Genomic DNA, 24,119 nt, shown 5'->3' with positions numbered 1-24,119 from the left:
TTATTGAAAAGAAAAACATGATAATTCTTAGAACTCAGATAGCAATTTTCCCTTCAAAGCACTTTGCAATCACTAACTAATTATTAACCCTAATAATTCAAATGCGATAATAATATCTCAGATGGGACCGAGAGAATACAACCTGTTCTCAGTTTGGCATGGTGTGTAATTCAGCTGCTCCAGGAGCAACCCAGAGAATGAATCATGAGACTCAGATTCACAAGTCCTTCTCTGCTCCTCCCTTATCCTGGGAAGGAGTAAATTACTTCACCTCTTTTCATGGAGTACCTTATTCACCACTTGCACCTGACCAGCTAATGTGGCTGGTGAGTAAGGGAACCTGACTTCAGATTCCTCCCACCAGCGGTCTCTTAGCCCACTAGCTCTGCCATTCTCAACCTTTTTCACACTAGGATACCACATTGCAAGAGGAAAGAGTTTCAGGAGCCCACTCCATTTTAGCCACAGAGAAAGGGAGGGTGGTTGTGACCCTGCTGGAACTGTTCACCTCAACCCCCCGATAGGGGACTCTGCATTAGACTATGCTGCCACGCTAAAATGTGTACATGTTATGGTATTCAGTCGACAATGTGACCGGGTTGATCAGTAGGCTAGATCAGTGTCTTGGCAGCAGCTGTGAGGTTACTGACTGCACTTCAGGACAGACCTTGAGTTGATGGAATTTAAGCGGGTCATGGAGGGACATAACTAGGGTCCAAAGGTTGAGCAACATTTGCTAGCTAGCTAAGTAAGTGTTTTCTGCAGGCTAATTTACAGCAGCTGCTTGACTGCTCTCCCTAGCTGAAGAAGGCGAAACAACAGTTGCAGCAATCTGAGAAGCAGCAGCAGTTGAAACTACTGGTTCCCCAGAATGAATGGACAAGAGGATACTGAGGGGTTTATTTTGGACTGGTTTGGGTTGGACAAGTCATGGAGAACTAAAAGAGGCTATGCACAGAAGGGGAATAACATTATCATAAAACAAAATACATTCCCATTCACAGTATCTTAGTAAATGTTTGTATTAAAGTATGTTCTCAAAATACATATGAATTTTCTATACAACTTTTTCTTTTTAACAAGCCTTAAGGATTCTGTTATTGACATAATCAGGTGAAAAATATGGGCCATATTGTGTTACCCATCCTCAAACTGAGTAGTACCTTACTTTGTCAATGATCCAATTTTCTTCAGCAGAGCTACTGATGGATTAAGGAACAATTCAACTAGAATAAAGTTGGCATAACCTGGCCCTGAGATAGGACGGACAATTCAATAGTTTGAGATTCAACTTTTAGAGATGGGACTGAACCTAAACCCTGGTTCAGATCATACCCAAACCTTGGGGAAATTTGACTCTACCTCTGTAACTGAACCTTGCTGCTTGTGTCCACCTCCATTAACTTTTAATATCAGAATGTTTTCAAAAATCAAAGGCCAGAAAGTAAACATCAGGGTCTTAATTACTATAGGTATAGAGTTATGACAGCCTTTTGGAAAACGTAATTATGTGTATTTCTGTAACAATACAAGCACTACTGCAGATAGTCACATACTTCTTCGCTAAACTGTCAGTTTATGTGTTGCATTGAACAATCTGTAACATTATTCATCATTTGTATTACAGCAGTATTTATAGGCCCCATCCATGATCAGTGTCTCATTTCTGCTAAGTATTCCATTGTGTTGTACAAACACATAGTGAGACAGTCCCTGCTCTGAAGAGTTTATAGTCTGAATAGACAAGACAAACAAAGGTTGGCAGACAGGAAGAATTATTGTGCTATGTTAAAGATTGGGAACTGAGGCACAAAGATATAAGCAACTTGTCCAAGGCCACACAGGAAGTCTGTCGCAAAACCAAGATGTGAAATCAGTCTCTGTCCGGTCTCTTAATGACAAGACAGTCCTTTGGTTATGTCTGCACTGCAATTAGACACCTGTGGTTGGTGTGTGCCAGCTGACTCGAGCTCACAGGGCTCAGACTAAGAGGCTGTTTAATTGTGGTGTAGACGTTCAGGCTCGGGCTAGAGCCTGGGGTCCCAGAGCCAGATGCACGTTTTTTTAACTACAGCGTAAACATTCCTTCCTCTCTAAATAGGATTTCCCCTTCTCCCCCAAAAAGCTTTATTCAAATTTTGGAATTTCTGTAATGCAATGCCTGCTAAAAAGAAAACAGAGCAACCTATCATTTAAATTGTAAACAGTTTAAACAGTTTGGAAGCACAAACAGAATACACCTTTAGTTTTTAACTGTTATGCTTACTCCTCTACTTTTGCAAAAATATATCCTATTGGAGAAGTTAGTGCAAAAGGTAGTCCAGATGGTGCGGGTGGGGCATTATGAATGCAAAGAAGGAACGGGTAGCTTAGCTACTGAGCCATGAAGAATGCAAAGATCCATTTGGAATCCGGACTCCTCATAAAACAGATCTCCAGTGGAATGTCTGCCAGGCCTTCCCCATGGAATATCTGCCCCCACTGCTCTCTTAAGCAGGTACCACATGACCCCTTAACAGGATGGCCATCTTTCTCAGCCATTATGCTGCTGTTAATTTCTGCACTTCTGGTGGAGTAAAGCTGCAGAGGGGCAGAAATGAATACCAGTGATTTGCTGCCTAGGTTATGGCTGGTTATTATGCGAGCATGCTGCAAAGAGTGACTACTCCATAGCACCACCTCCCCCTCCTTGTTGGTCACTTTCCCAGGTTGTCACCACAGAAGAAGGCTGCCTGTGGTTACCTGGCAAAGGGCTCCATACCTTGTACATGTTTTCCTTCTTATGAGTTCCTTGAACACATTTCTTCATGAATGATGTGTTTGCGCTCCCCTTTGCATAGCGGAAAGGAGCATCTAGTCCAGAGTTCTGAGTATGCAGTTCAAACAAACTTGTAATTATTAAGAAATTTAGTTCTTTGCAATTTAGGAGATTAAAGCTCTTCAAAACTTGGAATGAATTTGACAGTTTAAATCACTTTTCACAGCAAAGGGTCTGAAGCCACTTGCACTTTTAAATCTCTTTTAACATTTTGAAATGCTTCAATAACATTACATTCTACGCACTATCTGAAGTGATTTAATATTCCTGAAGTGTGTCAGGGTTTTTTTCTTTAATGAGCTCTTCAATTCTATATGAGAATTGTATAACATGCAAGGATAGCTGTTCAAAGTCTGCCAAACTGATTTAAAAATATAAAGTTCCTTGCTCTTCCCCTAAAAACTCTAATGAGTAAGTAAAACATGCAAACAAAAAAGATTCTCTACAAAGCCATGATGCCTGTTAAAGCAACATCCTCAGAAAACTTTGAAGCCCAAAGGAACTTTAATGTACCTTTCCTAGTTAAGGGAAAGCAAAAAGAGGAGATGAAAATAAGTGAATGGCTGATTGGATGAGAGGTCATTTTTGGAATAAAATTTTTCACCAGTTCCATTCCACTAATGCAAGTGTAGGGGATATTTTCACTTAATATTTTCACATTGTTTCCTTAATATTTTCAGCTCAACAGCACTTATTTAAAGCGATAAGGATAATGAAACCAACTGTCAGAGTGCCTGTTTTTTCCATCCTAGGATTTGGGTTTATATATTTTATCTAAAAGTTAAAAGAATATAATACATCCTGCAAAATGCACTAAGAGCTACTTTACTAGACAAATGATGAACCCATAATTCGGGCCCTACCAAATTCACAGTCCATTTTCATCAATTTCACAGTCACAGGACTTTAAAAATCATACATGTCATGATTTCAGCTATTTAAATCTGAAATTTCACAATGCTGTAATTGTAGGGATCCTGACCCAAAAAGGACTTAGGAGTGGGGGGGTCATAAGGTTATTTTAAGGGGGGTTGTGGTACTGCTACCCTTACGTCTGTGCTGCTGCTGGTGGTGGCACTGCCTTCTGAGCTGGGCAGCTAAAGAGCGGAGGCTGCTGGCCGGGATCCCAGCTCTGAAGGCAGAGCAGTGCAGAAGTAAGGATGGCATGGTATGACATTGCCCCCTTACTTCTGCTCTGCTGTCTGCAGAGCTGGGACTGCCCTTTGGCCGCCCAGCTCTGAAGGCAGCGCAGAAGTAAGGATAGAATACCGCAACTCCCCTAAAAATAACCTCCTGCACCTTCCTTTTGGGTTAGGACCCCCAATTTGAGAAACATTGGTCTCCTCCCAGTGAAATCTGTACCATGTAGGGTAAAAGCACACAAAAGACCAGATTTCATGGTCCATGATGCAAGTTTCATGGCCACGAATTTGGTAGGGTCCTACCTATAATAGCAGCCCTCAAAACAAAGAAAACTTCACAGAAGGTCAGAGAGAACCCACATTCTTAGGAATTATGCAAATTTTAATCCCATAAAAAGCCATGTTAATGAACAATAGATGTGTCATCTATTTTAGATGGAGTAGCCCAAATAATAGGCGCCAACTTTTGCTGGCGCTGGTGGGTGCTCAACCCCACCCCTGGCCCCGCCCACGCCCACCCCTACCCCCTCCCCATTCCAACCCCTTCCCCAAATTCCCCACCCCAACTCCGCCCCCTCCCTGCCCCTATTGGACCCCTTCCCCAAATCTGCACCCCGGCCCTACCTCTTCCCCGAGCACACCGCGTTCCCCCTCCTCCCCTGCCCTCCCAGCGCTTGCCGCTGCTAAACAGCTGTTTCGCGGCAGCAAGCGCTGGGAGCTAGGGGGAGAAGCAAAGCCTGGTGCGCTCAGGGGAGGTGGCGGAGGCAGAGGTTAGCTGGGGCGGGAGGGCGGGGCAGGGAGCTGCTGGTGGGTGCAGAGCACCCACCAATTTTTCCTCGTGGGTGCTCCAACCACAGAGCACCCACAGAGTTGGCACCTATGGCCCAAATGGTACTGTTTGTACTGCCATGAAATAAGATACAGTAGAACCTCAGAGTTACGAACACCAGAATTACAAACTGACCAGTCAACCACACACCTCATTTGGAACCAGAAATATGCAGTCAGGCAGCAGCAGAGACAAAAAAAAAAAAGCAAATACAGTACAGTACTGTGTTAAATGTAAACTACTAAAAAAATAAAGGGAAAGCAGCATTTTTCTTATGCATAGTAAAGTTTCAAAGCTGTATTAAGTCAATATTCAGTTGTAAACTTTTGAAAGAACAACTGTAACGTTTTGTTCAGAGTTACAAACATTTCAGAGTTACGAACCATCTCCGTTTCCGAGGTGTTCGTAACTCTAAGTTCTACTGTAAAAATAACAGTATAGGGCCATTTCCTACCAGAATTTTCATGGGAAAAAGATGTGTAACTCATGCGGCTATCTCAGCGAGCAACATTTTAAATAAACAAACATCTATTTTTGGACAGGTTTACCTATTAATTTACTTAAAAATATAGTCAGGCCATATCCTCCTGATTTGATACACGCTCAAATAAAACAATAGATGTCCATATAAAATCAAATGGCTGAATGTAAACATCTGTAAATTCCAAACTAAACCGCAGCTCAAAATGAGTTCATTGCAGTAATGCTGCCTCGCTCAAACTGTAGGTCTTTGTATAAAGCTGTGTTAGTAAACTTTCATACACTGTCCATATTTCAGCTGTTTATTATCCAGATCAGAATGGCAGTCAATCTGTTCTTTGCGGCAACAGCTTTTATTGTCTCCTCCAATCTAGGTCACTGTTAATAAATACCATAGTCTTCCAACTGTGGGAAGTACTGTGGCATGTGTTTCATTAAAGAGCTGCTTAGAGGAAATAGCATCTCTTCCACTGCTCTCTCTAGTTAAAGACATACAATTTTGTTAACCTTATTTTTTTAAATCCCATGGTCTTACATTTACCGACTAACAATTTCCTGGTTGTGCCTCACCACTGCCTCAGTTATTATGATGTTATATCCATGCTCCAGATTTTGCTAAAGAAGAGTCATGTGTCTTCACTTTAACAAAATACTGACAATTACCATTCCCCCATTAAGTGCATGCAGCAATACTATAATCAACCAATTTTTTAATTAATTGGCTTCTAATTCTGAGAGGAGTACTGAGCCTGTATCCTGTATTGTTCTTACAACAGCATAATACCTAAAGCTTTAATGAAGGAATATTTTTAGTTGAAAGAGTAGCAGGAGTTGTACATTTTCTACACTGTAAAACTGATTAAATGAATCATCCTTGATTTTCTTCCTGCACTTACAAAAATCAAAATGATCGCCTTCAAATCATTTTTTACTTTCACCCACAAGCTACTAGGCTCAGTGCGGGAATTATGAGGTGATTTCCCTGCCCTGTGTTATGCAGGAGGTCAAACAAGATGGTCAGAATTGTCCTTTCTGGGTTTAATATCTATGAATTTTCTTCAGGGATTCACAATTCAAAATGTAAAGAATTTCCCCATCTGCACAAAAGCTGTTTCATGTCTATCAGCATGAAGGCCAAAAGAAAAAGAAAAAAAAAGCCTTTGAAAGGGTTTGTAACTAAGGTTGTTTTCACACAGGTCTTTTGGTTCTCCCCGTACCCAAACTGGTGTATGGTATCTTCCTCCGAGCATCTTCTGGGGAGGAGAAGCCCAGCTCCCCATCTTGCTTTGACCAAATACTCAAGCTACTACCTTCAGTTCCTGCTTTGCTTCCCTCATGGTTAAAATTCAGTTTCCTTCTCTCTTGGGTGCCCACAAGGTAATGGCTATACAACCAATTCTAGTGGTCTTAAATGAAGCTTAATTGGAGAAAGATAAAAAAAATAAAGGGGAAAAAACACTGAACAATTATACAGTAAATGTTCACAAGATAGGAGAAAAAGCCTTGCTAGACGAGCACAAATCTTATGCTATTAAAGCATGGAACTACTATAAAAACTCATGCACATTTGGTAGTCACTGGAGGCACAATTTGTGGCGCAAATGGCACATGCTCTTTATTCTTCCAAAGTCCCCTCACGCTCCTGAGAGAAGCCCTGGAGCTCTTTTCTGGGACAGTCTTGTGGAGTCCCTTAGCAGCTGTTGACCAGAAGATGCCCTATTGAACCCCACTCAGCCTACTTCCACAGATGGTCTCCAGTTTTCTGAGGAGCTTGCTGGAGTAGGCACATATAAAAGCACTAATCTTGTAGAAGATGCACTAAACTAGCCCAGAAGTGAAAATTTAAGGCCTTATCCAAAGCCCACTGAAGTCAATGAGAGTCTTTCCATTAACTTTAACCAAGAGCTAGAAAAGGACAATATGGAAAGGTGAGAGCTTGAGACTCAGACAGAGGGCAGTAGAAATTTGGCAGTGAAGGCAAAAGGAGACAATGAGGTGACAGAAGAAAAAGATGACAGAGGAAGAAAAAAGGACTGAATATGGAGGGGCCTACGTTCAAGAAACAAATTTTGTAATTGTTATATAAAAAAAAGCAAAGACTGCATAAAACGTTGGCTTGTCTGCAAAAGAGAATGATCATGGTTGAACTGTAGCATGTGTTTAGCCTCTTTTTTCCAGTTTTGTCATTTGCCTAATTCTAGGCAGCAATGAGATAGTCAAACGATGCTGTTGTGGCATTTCAGTATTTAAATAATTTTATTTAAACATTATTTCTTTATAATGCTTAAAAGATATAGCACATATAGTTAAAGGAAAACTGGATATGAGACGTTACAATTGGAAATCCTATAAACAATTTCTTCCCCTCACAAGACAAACACATAACAGTCAGTCTTAGGAAGTAAAATGTATACTTTGTACAGAAAACACGCATCTGACTTGTTGCAGATTACTTTTTTGTCTTATTTCCTCCTTCAATTTTCATACACTGTGGCAATTTATGACATCCCTTATTTAGTGTTATTATTTATTGATTTGTTTTTCTTATTTAAGTGGCTATTTTTCCTCTAAATTTTTTTTAATGCTTCCTATGCCCCAGCCCCAAAATCTTCTACCCTATCCTCTGATCTAAAGAAAATGCATTTGTATTATGCTTTCGTTACCATGACTGTAATAAGACATAATTATCTTTCACAGATGGATCATTCTTACTTAGTCTTCTGATATCAGGGAATTACTTTCTTAGCAATCAGGAGTCATAAAAAATAATCCAATTCACTTATTCGCTTGGGATTCTACATATTCTAGATCCACCTGCTATATGAATATTTATTTATTTTAAAAAACAGCTACAAGAAGGTTCATATAGCTGAACCCAGTAACACATTTTATTAAATTTATTGTCGATTATAATCTGCCACATTATCCTAATGTCAAGGCAAATTTGCAGGCATGTAATCCAGATCTACAACTGATTTTAATGAGTGTAGCCCCATTAAAGTCATTTTGCTTTATGAAGCCAGGCTCTATAAAGCAACCCAATACTAAGATGTTTATTACTATTCCAATGCCTGCAACAATAATTTCCAAAATTCCTCCTGCAGGTCACTCTTCACAATATAAAAACTTTACATATTTCTTCACTGGTTTTTCTGTGCAAATATTAAAATTAAATAAGATGGCGGAAAAATTTTCTATTAGAACATGCTGATTCAGTGATATTAAATTGTTTTGCCAGAAATACCAATTTCATCAAAATTTTCAACAGGAAATTATCAAAACGTTTCATTTCAATAAGGTAGAAGCACCTCATTTTGAATTGATCAGTTCCAATATAATTAAACATTTCAATAAGATAGAAACAAAATAATTTCTATTTCCAAGAAAATTCTGATATTTTGACTTTCCGTCCCAAATCAGGACAAAGCCATATTTTGAAATCTGAGAATTTGCCCCAGGACAGAAGTTCTGATTTTTGATCAGCTCTAGATTTAAGGAATTCACTCAAAGGTTGACATACAGAATGACCATTTCCCTAGGACAGAGATGGGCAAACAACAGCCCGCGGGACCCTCCTACCCAGCTCCTGAGCTCCTGGCCCAGGAAGCTAGCTCCCAACCCCTCCCGAGCTGTCCTCTCTTCCCCGCAGCCTCAGCTCACTACACCGCCGGTGAAATGCTCTGGGCAGCAGGGCTGCAAGCTCCTGCGGGGCAGCGCAGCTGCAGAGCCGCGGCCTGACCCGGTGCTCTGTGCTGCACAGCGGTGTGGCTGGCTCCAGCCGGGCAGCGCAGCTGCCTGTCCTGGTGCTCTGGGCGGTGCGGCTGTAGTGCTGCCAGCCACTGGTGCTCCAGGCAGCGCGGTAAGGGGGCAGGGAGCAGGGGGGGTTGGATAGAGGGCAGGCGAGTACAGGGGGGTGCTCAGGGGCATGGATAGGGGTTGGGGCAGTCAGAGGGCAGGGAACAGGGGGGTTGAATGGGGGCAGGGGTCCCAGGGGGGCAGTCAGGAGGAGGGGGGGTTGGATGGAATGGCAGGGGGTAGAGGTTCCGGGGGCGATCAGGGGATGGGGGGATGGATGGGGCAGGAGTCCCGGGGGGGCAAGAAGCAGGAGGGGTCGGATAGAGGGCCGGGGCTGGGCCACACCTGGCTGTTTGGGGAGGCACAGCCTTCCCTAACCAGCCCTCCATACAATTTCGGAAACCCAATGTGGCCCTCAGGCCAAAAGGTTTGCCCACCCCTGCCCTAGGGGAATTTGCAATACAACTGAAAAACACTCAATCTCCAACATAATTTCAATAAAGAATACTTAAAAATTCCAATATTCACAGCACAGGAAAAGCCAGACTGGATCAGATGCCAGGTCCTCTTTGCCTAGCATTCTGTCTCCAATTATGGCCAAAACGAGATGCTTCTCATAAAGTTGTAAGGCCCTACAGAAGGCAAATGTAAGACAATCTGTCCCCCACATTAGGTCTCATCCTACTCTCTAATAGTTAGAGATAGGCTTAGATCCTGAAACATGAGGTTTAACATCTCTTCCAGAATTGTTGATATGAATTATAACAACTCTGGATATTCTTGTTATCTTTATAAATGTCCAATCCCCTTTTGAATCCCGCTGTTTGGAAATCCACAGCCACTTACTTCCGAGAGTACTGCTCACTACCATGAGTTGCCCCGCTGCTTCCAATATCCGACATATCAGAGGGCTGATTGCAAGCCACGAGGGAGTGGAATAAGGAAGAAGCCACTGTCTATGACATACTCGAGCTTGGAAATCTGCTTGGGCTAATACTACTAAAAGCAGTACTAACTCCATTCTGTACTTCTACTTTGCTATAAGAGCATGCAACACCCGCTGAGGAAGTAACCTTGTGCTCATGGGGTAGGAGACCCTAGGGAGGTAGAGAGAGGAGTGTGGGCTTGTGCTCTTCACTCCCTCAAGGGATCTCCGGAACCCAGAGGTTGTACTCAGGTCTCGGGTCTCTGGCCTTGGAAGTGAAAAACGCAACTCCTACTCTGGGTATGTCTATACGGCGAGTGACGAGGCGATTGTAGCATGGCAAGCCATACCATTGCTAGCTTTAATCTACGTAGCACAGGTGACAACGGGAGCTTAACTGTGGCAGCACAGGCTAGCAACTCAAGTGCATACCCAGGCTCCCCAATGGGCTTGAATCCTGGTGGCACAGGGTTCAGCACAGGCTAGCCACCTGAGCCACCTGCTCACTGGGGAGCCTGGGTATGTACTTGGGTTGTCAGCATATCCTGAAGCCCATTCCACCACATCTACACTATTATTGTTATCCATGCTACCTAGACCAAAGCTAGCATGGGTGTGCCTACCCATGGTACAATCAACACCTCCATTTGCAATGTAAACATACCCTAGGAGGTGAATCTTTACAGTAAATTCCTCCCTCTTATGGGGGTTGTCTGCAAAAGGGACCTAAATAAAGTATTCATCATTTTTGTAATCTAATGTTCTGTCACCAAGAGCTTAGAAATCAGCACTCACTTCCAGCCAGGGTTTTGGGGTTTTTTTCAAAGCTTTTAAAAGGATATTACAAATAACGAAGATTAGGGCACAAAAAGAAACATACTTAAAAACTCATCGTCATCCCTTTTCATTAGAATAGAGAGAGCAAAAAGGGTATATGCCCAAAGAGCACAAGAAATCCCACAGATTTGGGTAGAATTTTACTATTTTAGGAATGAAACTGAATTAACTGAATGACTTTTCCATGTCACTTGTATTACCGCAAGACCGAATATATCTGGACTTTAATATGTCTGTACAGCACTGGAAAAAATGCTAATTTCTGTTTTCAGTATAAGAAAACCAACCAAACAAACACACACAAACAAATACCACCAAGACAGACATTTCACAAATTTAGGACCTGAATCTAATCTCGCTTACACTAGTATAAAACTATTGTAACTTCATTAAAGTCAATACAGTCACACTAATATAAAAACACAGATTTACATCAGCCTATAATAGGGTAATTTCATTGATTTTAATGGAGGCACATCACTATAAACTTGGTGTAACTCCATGAATGTCAAGGGAGTTACACTCATGTGTAGACGAGATCACAAAATAGCCCTGTAACTCTAGTTTACAATACTGTAATTCTAAAGCAACACAAAAAGCAAATTTGTACATTACCAAAGCTATGTCTGTGGGATTTATTTTTTGCAGCGCTGAAGAAGAAATATTCATTTGGCAATCTCTCAACACCATGAAGAAAAGAAGGGAAATAAAGACTAAGAGGGGACAAAGAACAAAGTACACAGCCAGGATCACAGCATACTGTAATTAGAGCTGTTAAATGATTACTAAGGTGAGATGGTGTAATCATCATGCAAGAGGAAAGTGCTAAGTAGCCAGCCTGTAGTATCTCCAGGGAGAAGGTAAAAGCAACGTCAGGGACACTACCCTTTTTTACTTACCGTATATACTCATTCATAAGCCGAATTTGTTTTAGTAAAAAAAGGGAAGCATCAGAGAAGGGGGTCGGCTTATGAATGGGTATAGAGCGCGGGAGAGGTGGGACACAGCCCCTCCCCCCCACAGAGGGGGCAAGGAGAGGCAGCACAGCCAGCAGCGCCCGAAGGGAAAAGGCAGGGCCGGAGATTCTCCGCTTGTGGCCACGCTGCTCTCCCGCCAGCCTCCAAAGCAGCTGCAGCTCCGGGGTTGGCAGGCTGCAGCCTCGCAGCTCGGCCCCGCCCACCAGCGCAGGGTGTGGCCGCGCTGCGCCGCCTGGCCCAGCCCGCTGGAACATGCTGCAGCCGCGCCGCCCGGTTGGTCCCCCGGAGGGCGCTGCGGCCACACTGCCCAGCCTGCTGGAGCAGCTCCGGCCAGGCCAGAGACATCCTCCCCTAGCTCTCCCCAGGTAAGGTGGGAAGGGGAGAGTGTGGGGATCCTGGGCTAGGGGTGGGGTCATGTGGGGGATGGTCAGAGGGGTTACTCCCCTGACCCCCAGCTTCTCCCCTACAAAAAATTTCCCCACCAGTTGCTGTCCCAGCCCACCACGGTAAGCAGCTGGCAGGCCGGGACAGTTTGTTTACTTAGGTTTACCTCTGTGCCTGCGGACGCTCGAGGTAAACAAACCATCTCGGCTCACCAGCGGCGTATCCTGATGGCCCGGAAGTCAAAGTTTGCTGAACCCTGAATTATAGGGTTGGCTTATGAATGGGTCATAAAAATTTTCCATTTTTACTTATCCATCTTGGGGGGCTTCTAAACGAACCAGCTTATGATCAAGTATATACGGTACATAAATACTCTTAAAATCAGCCTTCTAAATTCTTAAACTCTCTAAGCCAATTAAAGTCTCATGTCATAAGACCTGGACAGCCTTCCCACATTTTGAAGTGGCCAAGTAAGTTGAAGCAAATGTGAACATATTCACTTCCTACCCTCTGAATAATATCTGAGTGCAGCTGTCTATACATATATATTATTTCAAGATCATTTTCTCAATGTTATCAGTGAGACTGAACTAAAGATCTGTTTCTTATTCACTTTGGGTAAAATGCAGCCCCACGAAGAAGGCCAGCACAATGCCTGTGCAAAGTCTCACTTCAGCCCTATTTTGAAATAGGATTTAACATGCTGTCTCAGCAGAGAGGTGAATTTCACACTAACTTTCCCAAGCCACATTTTAGTTTTGCTCAGATGGTCATAAAATTTAGCTTATAAATTGTGCCCTTACCATTGCTGAATATTTCATTTCCTTCCAGCAAAGAAAACAAACTTTCTTAATGTCAACAGTGAAAAATTATGCCATGCTGCTTATACACCATTACTTTTTTCTATGTGACCATCATTTCCTTTCAGCCAAGTATCAGGAAAACTAATCCGAGTACTTGGTCTCGCTGTAAAGAGATTGATGATTGATTACCACAAACCCAAGCACTTATTTCTTACATTGGTTCACAGATTAACAGAGCAAGAGGTAAAATATAAAGGGTTTTCTATGTCTATTTGTATATTGGTACATGGAATTTATTCTGACTGTCTGTGCTCATTCTGTGCAGCATAAATAAATATATGTATCTTGAATATTCCAGCAACTGAAATCGACTCACACAATACTTGAGAAAAGTTCACTTTAAGCTCAAATATTCAGAAAAAGCAATTTTCCAGTAACCAAAAAAATCACACATTGTGCTGTGTGCCTTAGTTACATAAATCAGCCAGTCAAAATCAGAAACAATGCCAAGTGATTTATGAAACTAACACTGCACAAATCTCAAAGGTTTTCCCCAAAATAGTTGTTGAAGAATGGCTTTCAGACCAAAAAATTAGTTACTAAAGAAATGTTAATAATTTCAAATAATAAATAATTAAGAGAACTGCTATCTGCTCACAGATAGTATTTTAACCGAATTGAAATTCATAAGCAAATTACTTCTGAGTGCATTACACACTTTTTGACATCAGTGGAAATCCAATTTGTGGTAAAAGTGCAAAATGCCTTCATTAAAACCTCCGATTCTAAGCAGTTGCACATTACTGTTATTATTTACGTACAGTAGTGCTGAAAATTAACCAGGTGTTTTCCAAAGAGAAAGACAGCCCTTGTCCCAAAGTATATGCAGTACAAAAAGATGGACTAAATTTTAATCCTATGTAAGTTTTTGCTTGGGTTATTTTGTTTTGAAGTAACTTTATTTATGATTTTCTCACTTATATCATTCACAGTGAAAACATATTGATTATGACCTTTGAATCTGCAAAAAGATGTAGATTCTATGTCCATGAAAAAACTGTATTGAAATCTTCATGTAGTTTGAAAGATCCACTTCAGACCATGTATTTGCACAATCAAGGCCTAAATGACAAGCTTAGGGGCATGTGGAAAGGACTCATAAAACAAACATATTGCCACACTAAAACCTCAAGAGAGATTCCCTGGATTATTATAGTGGAGAAATGATAAACAGCAAGACAGTTCAGCAAGCTGAGAGACCTAGCCAGGTTGGTAGTGTCACCGAAACACACTCTTACTTTCTAAACATTTTAAAATCCCTCACACAGTCTGCAGTGAGGATCCTTTGGCTGGGAACTACGAACCGGGGCCACTGGGAGCTGTGGGTGGCCATGCCTGAGGATGGCCAATGTAAACGCTGTCTTGCAGCCTGCCAGCGGATGACCCTAATGGGCTGCACGTTACCCACCACTGTTCTAGCAGGTCCTTTTGGCCCCTGGCTCTCTGGGGAGCCTTGTCCCAGCAGCAGCAGCAGCACTGAACTCGCACAATCCTTGTGTTGTGATTGTGCCAACCCCTGTGTGGGTGCAACGGGAGGAGGAGAGAGGAGAGCTCCTCTTGCACCCTCAACACAGTCGAGCCCATAGGAAATAGGATGTTTCTGTATCTTGACAAAAAAACCTACAGAATTTACTCTAGAAGAAGAAATACAGTGCTACCGAAATGGCTTTAAAAGGTGCAGAATTTAATAGGGAACAGAATTATTTCTATATTTTTAACAATCCTGTGACATTTTCAAACAGGGATCTAATTCCACATTAAATTCCATAAGATGGAAGGGGTATCAGTTTCTAATAAGAGCTATAGGACATTAACATAAGGATGTCTTCTCTTCCCAAATATTTCTTCTTCAAACATCTTTGCTGAGGCTATGGCAAGACAACTCTCCCAAAGCCCATAATTATACTATTATGTTCTTTAACTCAGTCTAGAAAAGGAAGTCCAAAGGCCCATCTTTAAAATAATTTTTAAGTTCAACAAAGGCATCCTTGAAGTCCAATATGGGGTTATATATTTTGGATTTTCTTTTAGAGGACTACAGTGAGGATAACACAGACATGATTAAGAAGAATAAATAAAATAACTATGTCTGGGTCAGAAAAAAAGCCAGATAGAGCTCTGTCATCAGAAAAATGCAACTAAATCCAAGCAGACATCGCACTGAGACTTAGTTAACGTGAACACATTAATACATTCCATTTTTATGCAGACTGAAACATTTTAGATTAACAGGCCAGTGATGCTCATATGTTCTAACTTTAGCTATCATTAGGGCTAGGTGAACCATTAAGTGAGCTAATCTAAATTACACATCCACATGAAAGAGTTTGTATTTTCCAGAAATTAACGTCTCTATATGAACTAGGGTCAGATTCACACGGAACACTAAGCCCTCGACACCATTTAAACCTTTTGGATATCTCAATTCATGGATTAAAATCTCTGCAGTACTACACTGTGTATGGAAAAAAAAGGTTCATACTATAAATCCTAAAACAAACAGCTGGACACATTATGAAGAGCTTTATGAACAAATGCCCTGCATTGAATTTATGGGCACACTGGCAGCCAGCGTACATTTGGGGGTGTAATAGATTCCCTTGCTCCTTAAAGGCTTGATCCTGCAATGTGCTCAGCATTCTAGCCCTAATCTAGCAAAGCATTAAGCACTCGCTTAACTTTAAACTCATGAGTAGCCTACCTGATTTCAATGGGACAATTACTCACTTGCTTAAAGTTAAGTATGTGGTTGAGTGCTTTGCTGGATCAGAGCCAGGGTGCTCAGCAGCTTGCAGGATCAAGCCCTTAAGGAGCAAGTAACTGGTCGCATTCTGAAACTGAGCAGACTAGATCAGACTGAAAGGCAATCTGATTCAGTTCGCATTACCACTGCCTAGTTTGGCAGTGAGAAAGATGTGTATGACTATAGGGAGGTCCACATCTGACAGAACTGGGAGGATTTTCTGGATCTGGCAAAAATAACAGCTGCTCTAGCTTACACTTTCAACATAGGCTTTCAAGCGGAGACAGCAGCCAAAGGTAACCCCAAACTCAGTCTGACATAGACAATCAATAACAAATGAGTAAATAAGCTACCTTGTATTAATGTACCATGCAGGATCTCCCACAGCATCTGGCAAGCTTAAACTGATGCAGACTACATATAGGGATCACATCACTCACTCTGAAATGGAGACATTCGTTGGATGAAAAAACTGTAGTTGTTTAACAACAGAGTTTCAAGGCTGAAAGTGAAAAGTACCTAATCCAGTTAAAGCCAGAGGTAATTTAGCAATGCAGAATTTAATTACCCCATTTGGAATTTGCCAGGACAACTGGGTTAAACACCTCTACTCTTTTGCCATGGGAACTCTAATGGCTACTCGTGGTCAAGACCTCGATTTTATTTCTCATTTGCAATACAGCACTTTGGCAGCAGAGTACCCTCTAGCTAATTCATAATGAAGAATGCAACTCCTGAGTTACCAACACATTTCCTATAGCACCAATGTGTTCCTTGGAAGCTATCTAGCCATGTACAGTATTATTCAGGCCTGACCTTCCTTAGCTCATGAAATCTAACAGGACCGCTGCACAGTGTAGTAAGGCTGCATTTGTTTTTCAATTAAACCATGTCAGATAAAGTAGCATGCAATAAAATTGTCTCCTATGACTGACTGATTTTAATCCTATAAAATTAACAGCAGGGAATATAAATATTGGCTATGGAAGATATGTAATGTTTATGTTACCCATTTAAATTAAGAATTATAGAAATCAGAGATGAGAAAGACCTTGAAGACCATCTTAACTCGTGTTCCTACCAATGCAGAGTTGTTCTTGACATATTCTTCATCCAGTGCTTCAACAGCACTTTTAGGTGATTCGAGAAATAGGACCTCCATCTCTTCCCTCCAGGGACTATTACACATTCAAATAGATTTCCCACCCCCCCACCCCCAATATTCAGCATGAATCACCCTTCCTCAAATTTCAGCTAGGGAACATCTCAAGCAAACCCTCTCCCTCTTTACTGTTCACACCCTTCAAATGCTTACATCATTCACAAACAGTAGGTCTACACCGCAAGAAGAGGTGTTCTTATCTCGGGTTAGCTACCCCACATTTGCTAACTCAGGTTAAATAGCGGTGAAGACAACTCATTTTTTAACTCGGGTTAGCAGCTCAAATTAAAGCCTATAGGTAGGGCCCTACCAAATTTGTGGCTGTGAAAACCATGTCACAGATCATGAAATCTGGTCTCCCCCCGTGAAATCTGGTCTTTTGTGTCCTTGTACCCTATACAATACAGATGTCACGAGGGAGACCAATGTTTCTCAAATTGGGGGTCATGACCCAAAGGGGAGTTTCAGTGGGGTCACAAGGTTATTTTAGGAGGACCGCAGTATTCCCACCCTTACTTCTGTGCTGCCTTCAGAGCTGGGTGGCTGGAGAGCAGCGGCTATTAGCCAAGCACCCAGGTCTGAAGGCGGCGCCCTGCCAGCAGCAGCGCAGAAGTACGGGTAGAAGTACCACAATCCCCCCTACAATAACCTTGCAACCCCCCACAACTCCTTTTTGGGTCAGGAACCCAACTCCGTGAAATTTCAGATTTAAATAGCTGAAATGATGAAAGGTAAAATTTTTAAAATCCTATGACCATGAAATGGACTAAAATGGACCCTGAATTTGGTAGGGCCCTACCTATAGAGGAGCCTGGGGTTGAACTTGAGCTGCTATCCTGAGTTAAAAGCCACATTGCTGTGTCTTTACTGCTATTTTAATCTCAGTTAGTTAAACCAAAATCTGAACACATCTTTTATTATCAATGTAGACATACCCTTAGTCAAACTACTACTATAAGCATTTAGTCACTCTCTGCATTCTTAAATCACTTCAATTCTTATTTTAACACCCCAATTTGATGACAGCTTTCTGATACTGAGATACTCAGAACTGCTTGGTATTCTAGGTGCCATATCACCAGTATCGGGCAGTGGGACAATATCCCCAATGCCTGTGATAAGATGCCTGCATACACAAACTAAAATTTCATTAGTTTTTATTGCTGCCATATTATAGCTAATTTGCTGTCCTACACACATTTAACAAAAAATAAACTGTAAAAAAGATTATACCACTTAGAGCTAATCAAAATGTTTCCATCAAAATATTTTGATAGAAAATTGGATTGTCAAGTAAATGAAAATTTTCATGTTAAATGTCTGTAGTTTTTGGCTGAAAATGTTTTGGGTTTTAATAAAAAGTTGAAATTTTCTGTGGAAAAATACTCAGTTTTCCAACGAGGTCTATATAAATTGTTTATTCCTCATAATATGCTAACAGCTTGTGCTGATCTTTGTCATATTTGTTAAAGATATTGCTAGGAAGTCCAGATTGGAGAGCTAGAACTACAACCAAAGCCAACATTTTCAAACATGAGTACCCAAAATTAGGTATCTAGATCCATATTTCTTTACTTATTTTGATTTATACATTCATACCATTAAAAGGGTATCTCTGGCTTCCTCTAGGCAATTTCTGGGTGGATTTTCAAAATGTCTTAATGACTCGGGTGCTTTTGAATGAACTATGTCTCTTAAATACACAATTTATTAAACATGCAAGGCACCTGAATAAATTATCTGGTTTTCATTTGAAGCTGCAGGTGCTCAGGTTTTCTGAAAAAAAGCAAGCCATGCAGTTAGGTGTCTAAATTTAGGAACTCAAGTTTAAATATTTTGGTCCATATTTTTAGTCCAGTGGACACACAATCACAAACTTGTTTTTGAACTCCCAAAAATCACTTGGATGTCCAAATGGATGATTACTGGAAGCATATCCAGCTGACACTGTGTGCTTCCACAAATTACAAATGTACAGTACAGTCCAATTTTAAAACCTATGATACACTGAAACAGCTATCCTACTCACACAAACAGCTAGGTTTATTACAAAAAGCTCAGTATATGCTATACATTCTGCTGCACCAAAACTTCCAGTTTCAAACTTTGGAGCAGAGGGTTCAGTATTTGAATCATGGCTGATCTCGCTCAACTATGAGCTGAACCAAAGCCCCAGATTTAATATCCTCAAACTTTAGGGCAGAGTGAAATCCTGATCCAAATTTTGCTGCACAGCTGCCTCTGTACTAAAAGCACTATAGCTGGTTTGTAATATGGGTTACTTAGTGTTAGAATCTCCATGATTCCATAGTGCTTATTATTTTACACGTATAAAGTCAAAGAGATATGATTTTATTGCTTATAATTCATTTTTATATTAGTCTTCTGCCACTAAACTTCATTCTGCCTTTTCAGATGTTCCTTTTGCTTTCTGAATATTTAAATAGCAAGTCTAATTATCCATGACTTGATTATCCTCCTCTTTTAAAACCTTTCCAGTGTTATCAACAGTTCAGTTCTTCATTATGTTTAGATTTAAGAAAGCTAATATGCATCACATTCATTAATTCTAGGACAATCTCCAATATTTCTCTTTTAAAACATATCTGTATCAGATTTCATCTTCAGAGACACTATTGCTGAAATACTGAGAGCATGGCAGGTTGCTCATCACTAAATCTTTTGGATAGAGGAAAATCTAATATAACATGATGTATAGCACCAAAATCAATAACAAATACTAAATAACTGATGGCATTAGATTAGGTTAAAATAGAAAAGATTATGTTCATCAACCCATGCAGAAATATTGTTTCTTTTAATTTCTCCAAAGCAGTGCCCATTTCTGGCTTTATTTCCAAATTCATTAATAGTAAGCTGGGAAGTGTTGATTTAACATTTTATACTTCCAATTCAATAATATTTATAGAGAGGTCAGTAGGCCATATAAGTAATAAGTACCAGATTTAGTAATTCAAGCAACTGACAGCAAGTATTGTACACTAGTGGCTTCACAAACACTGCAATATTTTTGGTCAAAACCACTGTATTTTACAAGAGTTTTATTGCAGTGTTTTTTATCATTACCACCGAGGAATTTTTATTATTATTTTCGTGAGGCTGGTAGCATCACTTATTTAGGTTGAAGGACACTACCCATTATAAGACTCTGTTTTAAGTGGCTTATACCTTTGCCAAATTTTAACCATTTGGGCTGAAATTTTCCACGCTGGTTGTCTGCCTCAGGCTGATTTTTACTGGAAAGTTGCAGCCAAAGCAGTTTAGTTGTTTCTGAGCATAACGCTAGGGAAAAATACATTGTTTCCTGATGTTAAAAGAATTATGGCAACTTTTGTTTTGGGAAGCTCGAGCATTCCCGTTTTGTAGCAATTTCCCTGAAATTTGGCCTGGTGGTGGCCTTTGTGTCAGGGACATGCCTTTTGCCATCCACACATGTGGCCAAGTTCTAAGTCTTTGAAAAAAATCTCAATTTGCACGAATGCAGTGAGACTACTTAGAGTTTAATAGCTAACATCTCCAAAAAGTCCATCCTGTCACAGCTTGTACTTTTTCAAGGGGAAGCAAAGAAGTAGACTGGGACACGAAGCGTACTGATGCTGGCACTGAAGTGTGTGTGGGGAAGTGTCAGGGATTGGGTACCACGGGATGAATAGGGAGAAACTAGTACTGAGCGGGCAAGAAGACTGGCACTGGGTACTGGAGTTTGGGGAACCAGGGTTGGGATTTGGGTGGGTGGGAGAAAGAGAAGGCTGGGAGCCAGGGTAGGCTAGGCTAGGCTGTGACTGGCTGGTCAAGGAGACTGGGACAGGGACACAGGGAGGCACGAAGAGAGGCTGTGACTGGCTATGTAAGGAGACTAAGTCTGGGAGCAAGTGTGGGAAATGGAAGTAAGAAAGGGGAGCAAGCAAGCGGAGGGAACAAGTTTGCAGCAAGTTTGAGATTGCATGAGGAGCTAGTGCAGAGGAGGGCAAACTCCTGCACCCCAAACCTCTGCCCTGAGCCCCCTCCTGCACCTCGCTCCCCTTGCCCCGAGCCCCTTCCTGCACACTGCACGCCCTCCCACACCCTGCACTCCCTCCTGCACCCACATCCCCTGCCCCAGCCCTACATTCATGGCCCATACAATTTCCCCACCCAGATGTGGCCCTCGGGCCAAAAAGTTTGCCCACCCCTGAACTAGGGTAACGAAGACCAGTGGGGGAGAGCTGGGACTAGCTGGTCAAACTGCCTGGTCAAAGAGCTTCAAGAAGGGAGACTGGGACAAGAATCCAGGGAGGGGAAGGAAAGGTAGGGGGAGACTGAACTGGGAGCCAGTGGGAACAGGGATCAAGGGAGGGCAGGGATGACTGAAGGCCAGAGAGGAGGTTACGAGAGAAACAGATCTGATGAGGAGCCAGGTGTCAGAAACAAGGAATGACTGGGCAAGCAGACTGGGACTGAGATGGAGAGACAGACTTGAAGAGGAGGGAGACAGGAATTCAGATGGGGAGTCCTGAAGACAAAACTAGGATTGTCTGGGCAAGGAGATTGGGATGAGCAGCATGAAGAGTAGGGACTGTGTAGGCAAGGAGAATGCAAACAGAACAGGAGCCAGAGGTGGGAAGAGATAGGGTCAGATTGGAGGAGACAAGGCAGAAAGGGTCAAACTTGGAGGGAAATAGGCAAAGGGGCCATATCCACTGGAGCAGGGGTTCTCAAACTGGGGGTTGGGACCCCTTAGGGGGTCACGAGATTATTACATGGAGGGTCGCAAGCTGTCAGCCTCCACCCCGAGCCCCACTTTGCCTCCAGCATTTATAATGGTGTTAAATATATTAACAAGTGTTTTTCATTTATAAGGGGGTGGCCGTACTCAGAGGCTTGGTATGTAAAAGGGGTCACCAGTACAAAAGTTTGAGAGCCACTCCACTAGAGAACTCTCCCCCCGCAGCTCTTGGTTGGAACTCAAGATTCGTAAGTCTCACTATCCCTCTCCCATCAGCAAATATCTGTGAAATCCACTAGCAAAATGTTTGTCTCATTCCCCTTTAGGGCTGGTCCATAAGGAGGATGAGAATTATTGCTATTAGTTACTCCACGAGTTCAAGTAGCAGAGATCTTTGTGCTGGATCTAATGTTTGACCCAGCTGGTTAATCATGTTTCAGTCAATACGGTGTTGTACGATGGACTGTTTTTTCAGTTTGCTTTTTTTAATAACATAGGTAATTACAAACAAAAATTATATCACAAGAACTTTAAGGTTGCAAAGTTAAGCACTTCAGATTGCCTTTGCAACTTAATTTAGCTCCCCTTTTCTAATGCATTACGATATAGTCTTTAATTACTTGATCACATACTATGTTTTCCATAGGATTCTTGCCTCATAAGAAAGATCTAATTATGTATTGTATTTCCGTTATCTTAAAAGGCTTCTGATACTAACTGGGACATTTTCTGTAATAATTTGTGCCTTGAAAAACCACATATAATAAAACATGATTGTGGCAAACATGTAAGACTACACCTAGGTCCTGATTTTAATTTAACACAGAAGTTTCTCCCAATCAGCTTGTCATCCAGATTTTATTAGTATGACAGGCTATAGAACTTATGTTTTATAGGACTGGCATGCATTTTTCTAACCCAGTCTTTAGAACAGCCTGAACATGTGAAGCCAATCCATTCTTCAAAATGCCATTGATCACCATACATTAATCACACATAACTAAATGGATGTAGGAAAATATTTCCTCTGAGCATCTCATCATTTTTTGAGCTGCCAGACTGTCCAAGTAAAGTAGTTTCTCCATGGAATTATGATAATAAAATCTTGTAGTCTCAGACCGGAGTCAATAGCTTGTAGTCTCACACTGGAGCCAATAGTTGTAGCTGTTTCCTCTAAAGCCCTACAAAATAAGCAATGTACCTGACTTTCCCTATGCTCCAATAAATACAGGCAGTATATGGGCAGAGCATGGGAAACAGCAACTGAAATACAAATCAAATGCAAAACCTGTTAATTTTCATTGTGTTGTAGTCTCACTTTGCCTCTCTGATCTATACAGTTACTTCTGCAGTGAAAACAATTTTCAGCTTATACCGGCCACACCCCTGTGGTACACCTGAGCTCCACAGGACTCACCTGCCGCCTCTCTGTACCTCTGGCACTTTTAAGTTCTGCAAGCTTCCTCACCCTAGCATCTCGCTGCTGCTGACTGGAGAAACAGAGGAACACAGCAATCGCGTGACATGAGAGGTCCATTGTGGTAGGAAAGTGAGAAGAATGGCCTGTTGCAAAAGGGTGACTCCAAACAAAACAGATTTGGAATCACTTCTGTATGTAGTAATTTTCTTTTGGAAAATACTATAAACTCATCATTTACTTCTATGCCATTTATGATGGAAAACAAAAAGCAAACAATGAATAATCCTTTTTTCCTGACTTTTCAGTTTTTTCCACTCCTATGATTTGCAGGTATTGCTAACCTATAATTGATAGGAAAATATTAAGAAAATGCCCATCTACACAAGGCCATTAATTTTACAGTCTGGATAATTATTCTGCAATCTCAATCTGTACAATACTGTACATATATTAGTTTTACGGAAAAACAATAACAAGTAATGGCCCGATTTTCAGAGGTTCTGTGCACAGCGACTCACACTGAAGTTAGTAGGATTGCTCAGATTTTCTGAAAATCAGCTCCTTCATTTTCAAAGGTGCTGAGCATCGTCAGCCCCCATTTGCTTCAACAGCATTTTCATTACAGCCCTGCACATAAAGATGCAGCTAGGAGCCTAATGAGGTTTGTAAAAGCACCTAATGCACTCTAGGTGCCTAAATCTCATCAACTTCAATTGATTTCAATGAAAATTACACATCAGGGCAGCTTCAAAACTTTGAAAAATCCCAGTAGGTGCCTATCTGCATCTTTAGGTGCTTCAATGCTTTTGAAAATCTGGCTCTTGCTACCTCTCAGAACATGATCAGCACCTTACTGCACCAGAGCTATACATGGCAGCTGCCTTTCTTTGAGAGCCATGATAGTCACCAGCTCCACAGGGCATAACTGATCATCCAAATCAGGGGTGGGGATACCTACAGCCCGGATGCTTAAGTTCATCCGGCCCGTGGCAAGTATTTCTAAAAGTACAGACCTATG

General features: G+C 41.6%; 1 protein-coding gene across 11 annotated transcripts in view; it reads right to left on the bottom strand.

Annotated features, from left to right (window-relative positions):
• Positions 1 to 24,119, bottom strand: part of DAB1 (DAB adaptor protein 1) — a 703,351-nt gene that overhangs the window by 193,132 nt on the left and 486,100 nt on the right. The window lies entirely within an intron of this gene.

This window comes from Dermochelys coriacea, chromosome 8, assembly GCF_009764565.3.
Source record: "Dermochelys coriacea isolate rDerCor1 chromosome 8, rDerCor1.pri.v4, whole genome shotgun sequence".
In the NCBI taxonomy this organism is placed as follows: domain Eukaryota; kingdom Metazoa; phylum Chordata; order Testudines; family Dermochelyidae; genus Dermochelys; species Dermochelys coriacea.
The sequence above is the reverse complement of the archived record's forward strand: the minus strand, read 5'-3'. Positions and strand labels throughout refer to the sequence as shown.